Raw genomic sequence first — 9,820 nt, forward strand, 5'->3', positions numbered from 1 at the left:
ACCAAGGGGATGACTGCTTCAGCCAACCCCCGATCATGGCGCTAACCATCGTGCTCAACTCTTTTGGGCATGAGACTTCTAATTGGCCACTTATCTACAAAAGCGACCCAGAATTCGACCACACATACGAGATTCTCTTGGAGGGTCAGCAAGTGCCATATTTTCACCTCCAGAATGCACTGTTATGCCACCTGGGACACCTTTGTGTTCCTTCAATCGAGCGTGCCAATATGATATGGGAAGTACACTATAGTCGGGTAACTATAACTTTCGAGGTCGAGAAAAGAGTGGCAGTACTGTAGAAGTATTTCTACTAGCCGAATCTTCGATAGGATGTCGGGAAATACATCAAATCCTGCACTGCATGCACCATTTCCAAACTGACCATCAAGAAGCAAGGCCTCTATACTCCGTTGCCTACCCCTAGTCAACCTTGGGAATCCATCTCCATGGATTACATGTCAGACCTTCCTTATACTAAGCATGGCAACGACTGTGTTTTTGTGGTCAACGATAGATTCTCAAAGCTGGCCATTATGGCGGCCTACAAGAAGAATATCATAGCAGAAGCCACTGCTAAAATCTTCTTTGAACGAGTGTGGATACACTTTGGGATCCCATAGTCAATCATCTCAGATGGGGTCAACAGGTTCCTCAGTACATTTTGGTCCATTCTGTAGTCAATGTTGGACACCAAGCTCACTAAGTCCACAACTTTCAATCCCAAAACTAATGGACAGATAAAGGTCGTCAATAGGATGATCGTACACAATTCTGCACATGTACAACTCAAACCATCCACGCACATGGGATGAGATCCTCCCCTATTTCCAACACAGCTATAATAGGGCTCTCCACAGCTCGATTGGCCACAACCCTTTTTAGTTGGGCTTGGAATTCTAGCCACTAGGTCCCATTGATGTGCCCATACCATTTGCAGCTACTCAGGTAGATTCGACTTATGTCCAATCCGGAGCCGACAAGGCAAACAACTTCATTGAGCACATTCATCACACCTGCTAGTAGGTCCATGAAATCTTTGACAAAGCCAATGCTAAGTACAAGCAACGACATGATCAACATTGGGTGCCACACAAGTTCCAGATGGGCGACAAAGTTTGGCTACATTTGCAGAAGGAGCACCTCGCTAGGCCCCACCGCAAGCTTCACCTACTTTGATATGGGCCATACACCATCACCAAGGTAGTAGGGGACAATGCCTTCAAGCTCAGTATTCCACCATTCCTTGGTCTGCACCCAGTGTTCAATGTGGACCGCCTTTGGCCCTACTTTCCACCATTGTTGGACACATCTGACATTGCAGAACAAATCACACCAACAGAGTTAAACCTAGACTGCATGGAACAAGCCACAACTAATTGGATCATGGACACACATCTCAAGAACACTCGATAGAAAAGGATCCAACTATATCGAGTTGTCAAAGCAGGCCAACTCCTTCACCAGGGAAAGTGGCTTACCAAGGACCAAGTTCAGCAGAAGTTTCCTCATCTCATGGAGGAACTCAATGCAATGGGGACCATTGCTTCCTAAGGGGGGAGGAATGATCCAGGTGGATATTGGTGGCCACTTGCCTATTCCACTTGGAACCCCACCATTATTTCTTTCAGTTTTTTTAGTTTCCTTAATTGTAGCACAATTTACTATTTTTGGCAGTTTTTTAGGTCCTGAACTTCTGGAGCTGTTTTGAGGCCCTAAACAACATTTTTTGGGAAAACCACCTTTTTATCTCCATATTCACTGTCAGAAGTTGTAATCCTCGGATAGATCTTTCAAACGAGGTACTGTGTGCGTCAAACGGAGATCGTATGCCAAAGTTACGACCCCAGGAATTTGATGTACCAACTTACCCCAACGAGGCCCATAGTTTGGTGTTTCATCTCCTAGGGTTAGGTTTTTGGATGTTTAGGGTTTTCCATTATTTCTCAATAATAAATAGGCCTTCAAGCCTCATTATAACACAGTTCAGAGGCATGTAGCCGCCACATCTCTTCTCAGAGATAAGCTACCATCACCCGAGCTAGTCTTATTTCCATTCTGTTTGTAAGCATATTTCAGTATTTGATATTAATGAAATGAAGTGTTATTTCTACAACATCTCTGTATTTATGGTTATATATTTAATTTGTTGTGTTCCGGTTTAAATCCGAATCATGGGGGCTAATGCAACATCCTCTAGAATTATGGTGGTCAAAATAGGAGGCTCAACTTTTGAGTCACATAAAATTTGCATAGATACTCTGATTGAGGGGATTCTTGCATTGTTGGAAAGGTATAAATGTGTGTAGAGTCCTACAAAAGGGTGAAAATCTTGATCATAAATTTTTAACCCCCCAAAATACTTGCATTTGATGCCTCAAACTACTCTCAGAAGGTTTCAAACCCTGATTTGCAAAAATTGGACCCACTGGTAAAAATGGGCCTGTGAGTTGATTCCTCCACATTTTTCACTCTAAAAGCATCAAGAGGAATGGAAAAAATATAATTATCTAATCTAAATCATGGGATCTAAAACATTGTGTTTACTCTAAACCAGTAATCACCCTACCATACCTACAAAAGACATTTGAGATTGATACAAATGCCTCCAATTATACTATAGGTGCATCACTCACTCAACAAAGACATCTAGTGGTCTGTCATAGTCAAACACTCTCTGATACTATTCAAAGATATATCACCTTTGACAAGGATATGTACCTGATCCTGCAAGCCTACTAACAACAAAGAATTATATTCTAGGGAAGGAGATAATCATCTACATTGATCACATACCCTTAAAATTTATGTAGACACAAGGAAATTTACAAAATTATTGACATAAAAAATGGTCCACATACTTGCAACAATTCCATTTGAACATTAAATACAAGAAGGATAACACCAATCATGTTGCAGGCTGCCTTAATTAGCCCCAATTGTGGCGCTAAGTAAAATTATTAACTCTTGTAGGAAGGAGATCCTTTAGTGCTCAAAATTATACAATAATGACTTTGAATTCACTACCACATATTATATGTTGATTGCAAGAAAGCAAGTTCTATACTTCAAACTCTAGGATCTTCTCTTGTGTTACCTGAGCTGCCTTTGTGTTCCTTCAAGTGAGCATACCAAGTTTATTTGGGAGGAACATTATAGTCAAGTGGAAAGAAAATTTTGTCTGGAAAATATAGTAATAGTATTTTAGAAATATTTCTACTAGCCAAAGCTTCAACAAGATGTCCAAGGGTATATAATATATTGCACTATTTGTGACTTTGATAAACCAGCCATCGAGAAGTAGGTTTATGCACTCCTCTACCTACCTTGAAAAAGAACTATAAGGTAGTCGCCATGGATTACATGTCCGGTTTTCCTTCCACAAAGAATATTAATGATTGTGTGTTTGATGTTATCGACTAGTTCTCTAAGATGGCCATTTTGGCACCATTGAAGAAGAGCATCACAACTTAAGCCATTGCTACACTCTACTTTGATATTGTTTGGGTTCATTTTGGGCTACCTCAAACCATTATTTAAGGTAGGGATAAGATGTTCCTAAACACCTTTTTGTCTAGTCTATTATCTCTCATGGATACCAAATTGACCAAACTGGTTATCTTTCATCCCTAATCAGATGACAAATATAAGTGGTAAACAAGATGAATGTGCATATCTTGCACATGGAAAACTCCAAGCATCTATGTACATGGGACGAAATCCTTCCATATGTTCAATGTATCTATAATAGATCCCTCCATAGCTCTACTAGCCAGATTCCTTTACATGCGTGTTTAGGGTTTCAACCATTGGCCCTAATCGATGTAGCTATGCCCATTTCATATTCATAAACATATTCATCCCATGCTTAGGTTGACTCAATTAGAGCGAACAAAATTTTCAAACGGATTCAATACCTCCAAAAATAGCTCCATGATATCCTACCAAAATCTAATAACAAGTACAAGTAGTATCATGACCAACATAGGGTTCCACATAAGTTTCAAGTTGGTGATAAGGTGTGTTTATATTTATAGAAAGAGTGCCTCACAAGCCCCCATAGGAAGCTCATACCACTCTAATATGGGCCTTACACAATCATAAAGGTTGTGGGTGAAAATTATTTTGAATTAAGCATTTTTCCTTTCCTTCGCTTGCACCCAATATTTAATGTAGAGTTGCATTGAACATGTTATCCACCTCTTTGGACACCTCAGATGCAATCAAGAAATTGACCCCCATAGAACTTAATCCTGATTACATTGAATAAGAATACAATGGGTCAAATCATGGACACCAAGATAAAAGATGCCCATCAACAACACATAAAATTCTACTAGGTTGTCAAAGTAGGGAAACTTCTTCACCCAGGTAGGTGGCTCACTGGGAATTACATTTAGTAGAAGTTTCCCCATCTGATGAGGGGAATTGATGCAATGAGGATCAATGCTTTCGAAGGACGAAGGAATAATATAGATGCATATTAGTGGTTACCGACCTCTTCCACTATTTTGACATTTTTCTATCTTATTGGTGATTTTTCTATGATTTTTGTGTCCCAAACATCTAGGGTTGTCTTAAGGCCTTAAACAATGTAATTTTTCAATTCTGGGGTCTAGTGGTTGCAATGGCATGCCCTAGCCCCAACCAAAACGTCTATTGCTCGAATAGTTCTTTTTGAGGAACTATCATGCACCCCAAATTGATATTGTATGCAAACAATATGCCCCTATAAAGTTGATGTACCAACTAACCACCTCAAAGGCCCATAATTTTTTTGGCATTTTATCTTCTAGCGTTATGCTTTTGGACCGATGGGGTTCTCTCTTTATGTTAAAAGACAATTATTTTGGCCCCTTGCAATAGCTTTTGTGAATGTGTGTAGCTACTATCTCTTTATTTAGAGATGGATACAACCATTCTAGCCATTTTTTGCTCTACAATATCCTCTTATTTTATTTATTAATGGAAGTTGACTTTCACCATATTATTGTAATCTCTATCATACTTATTGAGCCGAGAGGCTCATTCTACAAACCAATATGAGGGGGATGTGTAAGTTCATCCATCCGTCCCTCAAATTGACATGTGCTCCTATAAAATAATAATAAACTATGCTCTAAATAGAAAAATAATGTCGTCTATAATAAAACAAAATGAATATGTTGTAAAGTAATTAGAAGTAAAAAAAGATGTGCGACTAAGTTGTTTAAAATTTATACTTTTCAAAAATATTTCAGCAAGAGATTTAAATAAACTATTTTTTCAAAAACATTTCAACATGTTATTTAAATAAAATGTTTGAAGATCTATCTTAACTAATTTATGCCTGATATCGAATTCATATATATCTATATATAGAAAAAAATTGCTAAAATAAAATATTTGAATACTTGCCATATACTCAAAAATTTATTAATAATTAAAAAACCATTTTAATTTGCGCTGATAAAATGTCTCATTGTACATGTTATATAAAATATTTTAATGTCAACTCTCTTTGTATTATATATCATTTAAAAAAAATTATCTATATATCATGAAAAAAATAAGTTTTTAATGTTAAAAGGTTTGTTTCATCCTATATATTCTTTATATAGAATTCAAAAAATACAATTTAAACAATGAAAAAATCCACATTATATTTTGCACTCTAAAGAAGTTTGCACATGAAGAAATTTGATCTCTCTCAGCGCATGTTAGATCCATACTTAAGATAGATATTTTTAGTGTGCTTTAGTTACTTTCCTGTATTTCATTTCATTCCTTGTATATCTTGGGTCATCCTATCTATTCAACCCTCCATTCACATTCACATTTCCATTCACTTGTTGAGCAAGTATGCTAGTTTAATTGTCCTCAGGTCAAGCAAAGTAACATAAGTGAATTTGAATTTGTCATTGCATTTACTTAGTCTATTTGAATGTTATTTCATTCTCTCTTATTATTTTTGAGCAAATTATTAATGTAGTATTTTTTCACAGCTTGATGTTTTGCTTGTGCTTAAAATCCTACCTGAAGTTCACAATTTTTGTGTTTGTAGACATAATGTATATGTTAAAATTATAGAAATATTCTATTGCTAAAGAAAACTTAGAGGATGAATGGACACTATTATGTGTGTTGATATGTTTGTTGGAAGCCAACACAAGTTTGTAACTTGATGAAAGGGTTATAAATATTGTTATTGTCAACAAGTATCAATGAGATTAATGCTTAGATGGAAGTTAATAAAAATTTGTTGATAAAATGTATGGTATAATAATCTAGATAAGAAGTGAATGACATTGATTATATTTCTATGTTTGTTTATTAGTTAATATAAGGTAGTTAGTTATTATTGGGCTGAGAGGCTCATTCTACAACCCAGTATGAGAGAAAGTTGTAATTTTGTTTGTGTTCAACCTTAGGTTGACAAGTGTCTCTCTTAAAATAAAAATAAAAATAAAAATAAAATATTATTTAAATAGAAAGTAATGTCAACTATAATTAAAAAAATGAATATACATGTTTAGTTATTTTAAATTAAAAACATTATAAAATATCAATAATTATCCTCAATGTTCATATGAAGCAGAAGTGGTAAAAACATTTCACTCACACTGTAAACCATAAACAAAATATTTTGATGTCCACATGAAATCAAATATATTTTTATCAACTTTTTAAAGAAATAAAGTAATTAAAAGTTAAAAAAAATGAAGTTGTATAATTATTATACCTTTTAAAACTATTTCAACATAGGAATCAAATAAACTATTTGAATATATGTATCTAAAGTAAAAGTATAAGAAAAAGAAAAGGAATACTATTAATAAGAAAAAATACAATGTGAAGCATCAATAAAATATAAGTGATTGAAGGCTTTCAGAATTATTCATATTGTTGGATATATCTCTCTCATTAAGTCCCTTATTATATAATTAAGACAAAGATTCCCATACATTTTATATTATATAATTATTTTTGAATATCAATTTTAATTTTTTTTCCTGTTTTGAATTATTTTATTATCTAATTTTCCATTGAATGCTTGGAATTTGTTTCATTTGTTTTCCATTCTTATCATTATAATTTTTTATTTTTTTTAATTTTTTTTTATTATTTATTTTTGGATAAAGACTATTCTATTAAAAAAAATATTTACAAAGAGGATTAAACCTCTGAGGGGGTCGTAGCATGCCCTTCACCAAAGAGACTTATGCATATAGCAAACTTCAGTCCTTTTACATAATTGAGAGTTTTTGAAGCAAGAATTGAAGTAAGCTTGAGAGACAAAAAACTAGACTGTCCTATAGTTGATCTATGCTTCAGAGGTAGCTGTTCACTTACAGAAATACTATCTTTTAAAGCTTCTATTACAAAAAGATCCAAAACCAGGCTTCTGACCTGAAGACTGTAACAATTCATGCTGATATCAAAAAGAAGCCTGAGACATGCACAGATAGGACAAAAGAGAACCATGGAAGCATAACTTGAGTACCATATATCAGAAGAGGGACTGCTGTCATGGCATTTAAGCCAGAAGTCTTTAATCATGCGGAGGAGAGCCTGTCGCGTCCACGTTTGCCTGGTTGGGGGAGCCAATCCAGGTCACCATTTCATTATCTCCAGCTCCCATCATACTGCCATCTGGGGGAATAACGAGATTCAGAACGCTTCCAGAAAAGCGCACTGGTTCACAAGCAAGAATTTTCTCTTGTGAAGATGCTGGCTGGGATTGAGGGGCTTCCTGAAGTCCATCCTCATTCTACTTGAAGTTGTCATTGAGTACTACTCCATCCATTTCACCCTGAAATTCGCTCGTATTCTGAGACTGAGACTGAGCCCTGGAGATGTCGTCCGAGCTCGTAAGCTCATCTTCCTCCTCCGAAAAAATTACAGTGATAGTGGCAGAGATTAAAGGCTTATTGAGCCGACTCCTGAACCTGAACCGGGTAGTTTGAAAGGAACTATTCAGAGAGGGCCGAGAATGATCAGAAGGCGGAGAGGATGGAGAGGCAGAGGCTAAAGGAGTGATGTTCTGAGGGGCAGAGCCACCACGACGCCAAGAAACGCCCCGAGTACCAGAATTGCTTCCATGACGGGGGACGCCGCCACGTCGAGCCATAGTAGGGTGCGCAGGGAGCTTAGGTAAATAGGATGACCGGAACTGGAGGGAAGGCGACCAGACACAGGTGGAATAAACCAAATTAAGAAACCAGAGGGGCTTCCATACACCCTGAACAGAGCATGGGTGCGGAAAGCATAGCGAGCAGAGGAGGACAGGATTGCGAATATCAGCTGCAAACACCAGAGAGCGCGCCATGGTTAAATCGCTTGGCTGAGGATCTCGAACCAGATGCACATTGAATGCTATAACCAGAGCCTTAATTCTGAATTCTTCTCCTTTCATATCAACTGATGACGAAGTATGTGGACTGCCAGATCCGTCCAAATGTTTGGACAGCTGCCACGGTTGCATGCAATTTGATTAACAGGCAGTAATTGCACCCGCATCCGAGGGTTTATTTGTTTATTTTTTAATTAGCCTTAAATCAATTATTTTTTAATTAGAATGGGCATATTGCCATATTTCTTATTTTCATTATTATTAATTATTATTTTTTTTATTAATGTGTAATTTTAAATTCTTATTTTATTTCTTATTAATTCTTACTTGAAACCTAAATTCTTATTAATATAAATTATATTTATTATTAATTAGTTGTTCATTTTTAGATTTTTAATTAATCTTTATTTTAATTATTAATTTTGAATTTATTAATTCTTACTTGAAACCTAAATTCTTATTAATATAAATTATATTTATTATTAATTAGTTGTTCATTTTTAGATTTTTAATTAATCTTTATTTTAATTATTAATTTTGAATTTAGAATAAGTTTATTTAAGCAATTCCTATTTTTATATTATTATTTTATTAACTTTAATTCTCAAGTAATTCTTATTTTTAATTCTTATTTCATTATTTAATTTTAATTTATTCTCATTTTTAATTTTCAATTTGGAGTGAGATTTATTGAAATGATTTTTATTTTTATATTATTATTTTGTTCACTTTAATTTTCAACTAATTCTTATTTTTTCTTATTTTTAATTTTTATTCTTGTTTCATGCCTTAATTTAATTACTACTGCTCTAATTGGTAATTCTCATTAATTCTTATTTTCTATTAATTACACCCCATTAATTCTTATTTTCTACTAATTACACCGAGCCTATGCCTTAATTTAATTACTACTGCTCTAATTGGTAATTCTCATTAATTCTTATGTTCTACTAATTACACCCAGCCGAGTATGGTAGAGATTTTGTAATGCAATGTTAACATTTTGACTAAGTCAAATAACATAAAAATAAAAATATTAATGTAATGTAATGCAAATATTTTAACACTGTAAAAAAAAAACTTATAAAAATAAAATAAAAATAAAGTAGCTAATTGTTAATCATTTTAATCATCTATTAATTCCTATTTTATTTTTAATTAACTCTTATTTTATATTTTCAATTTGTGGATTTGGTCAATTATAAATTATTTAACTTAATTTTGATTAAAGACCCATTTTACTTATCAAATCATTTTAATAATTTTGTATGAATTTGATCTTTGACCCAACATATAATTAATTCATGTTCTCCTATAAATAGGTCCTTCAACACTAGTTTACTCACATTAGCTCTTTGGTCCCTGATGATGGATGAAGTAACCATATGAAACATGGACTCATCAAAAATCCATTACACAGTTTTCTTTCGAAAATATCCAACAATATCATTAAAATATTTGAAAATATTTTGACTTGGAAAGTTAAGT

Source organism: Pinus tabuliformis, chromosome X, assembly GCF_031772625.1.
Source record: "Pinus tabuliformis cultivar Carrire ecotype Pingquan chromosome X, CPIR1, whole genome shotgun sequence".
In the NCBI taxonomy this organism is placed as follows: Eukaryota; Viridiplantae; Streptophyta; class Pinopsida; order Pinales; family Pinaceae; genus Pinus; species Pinus tabuliformis.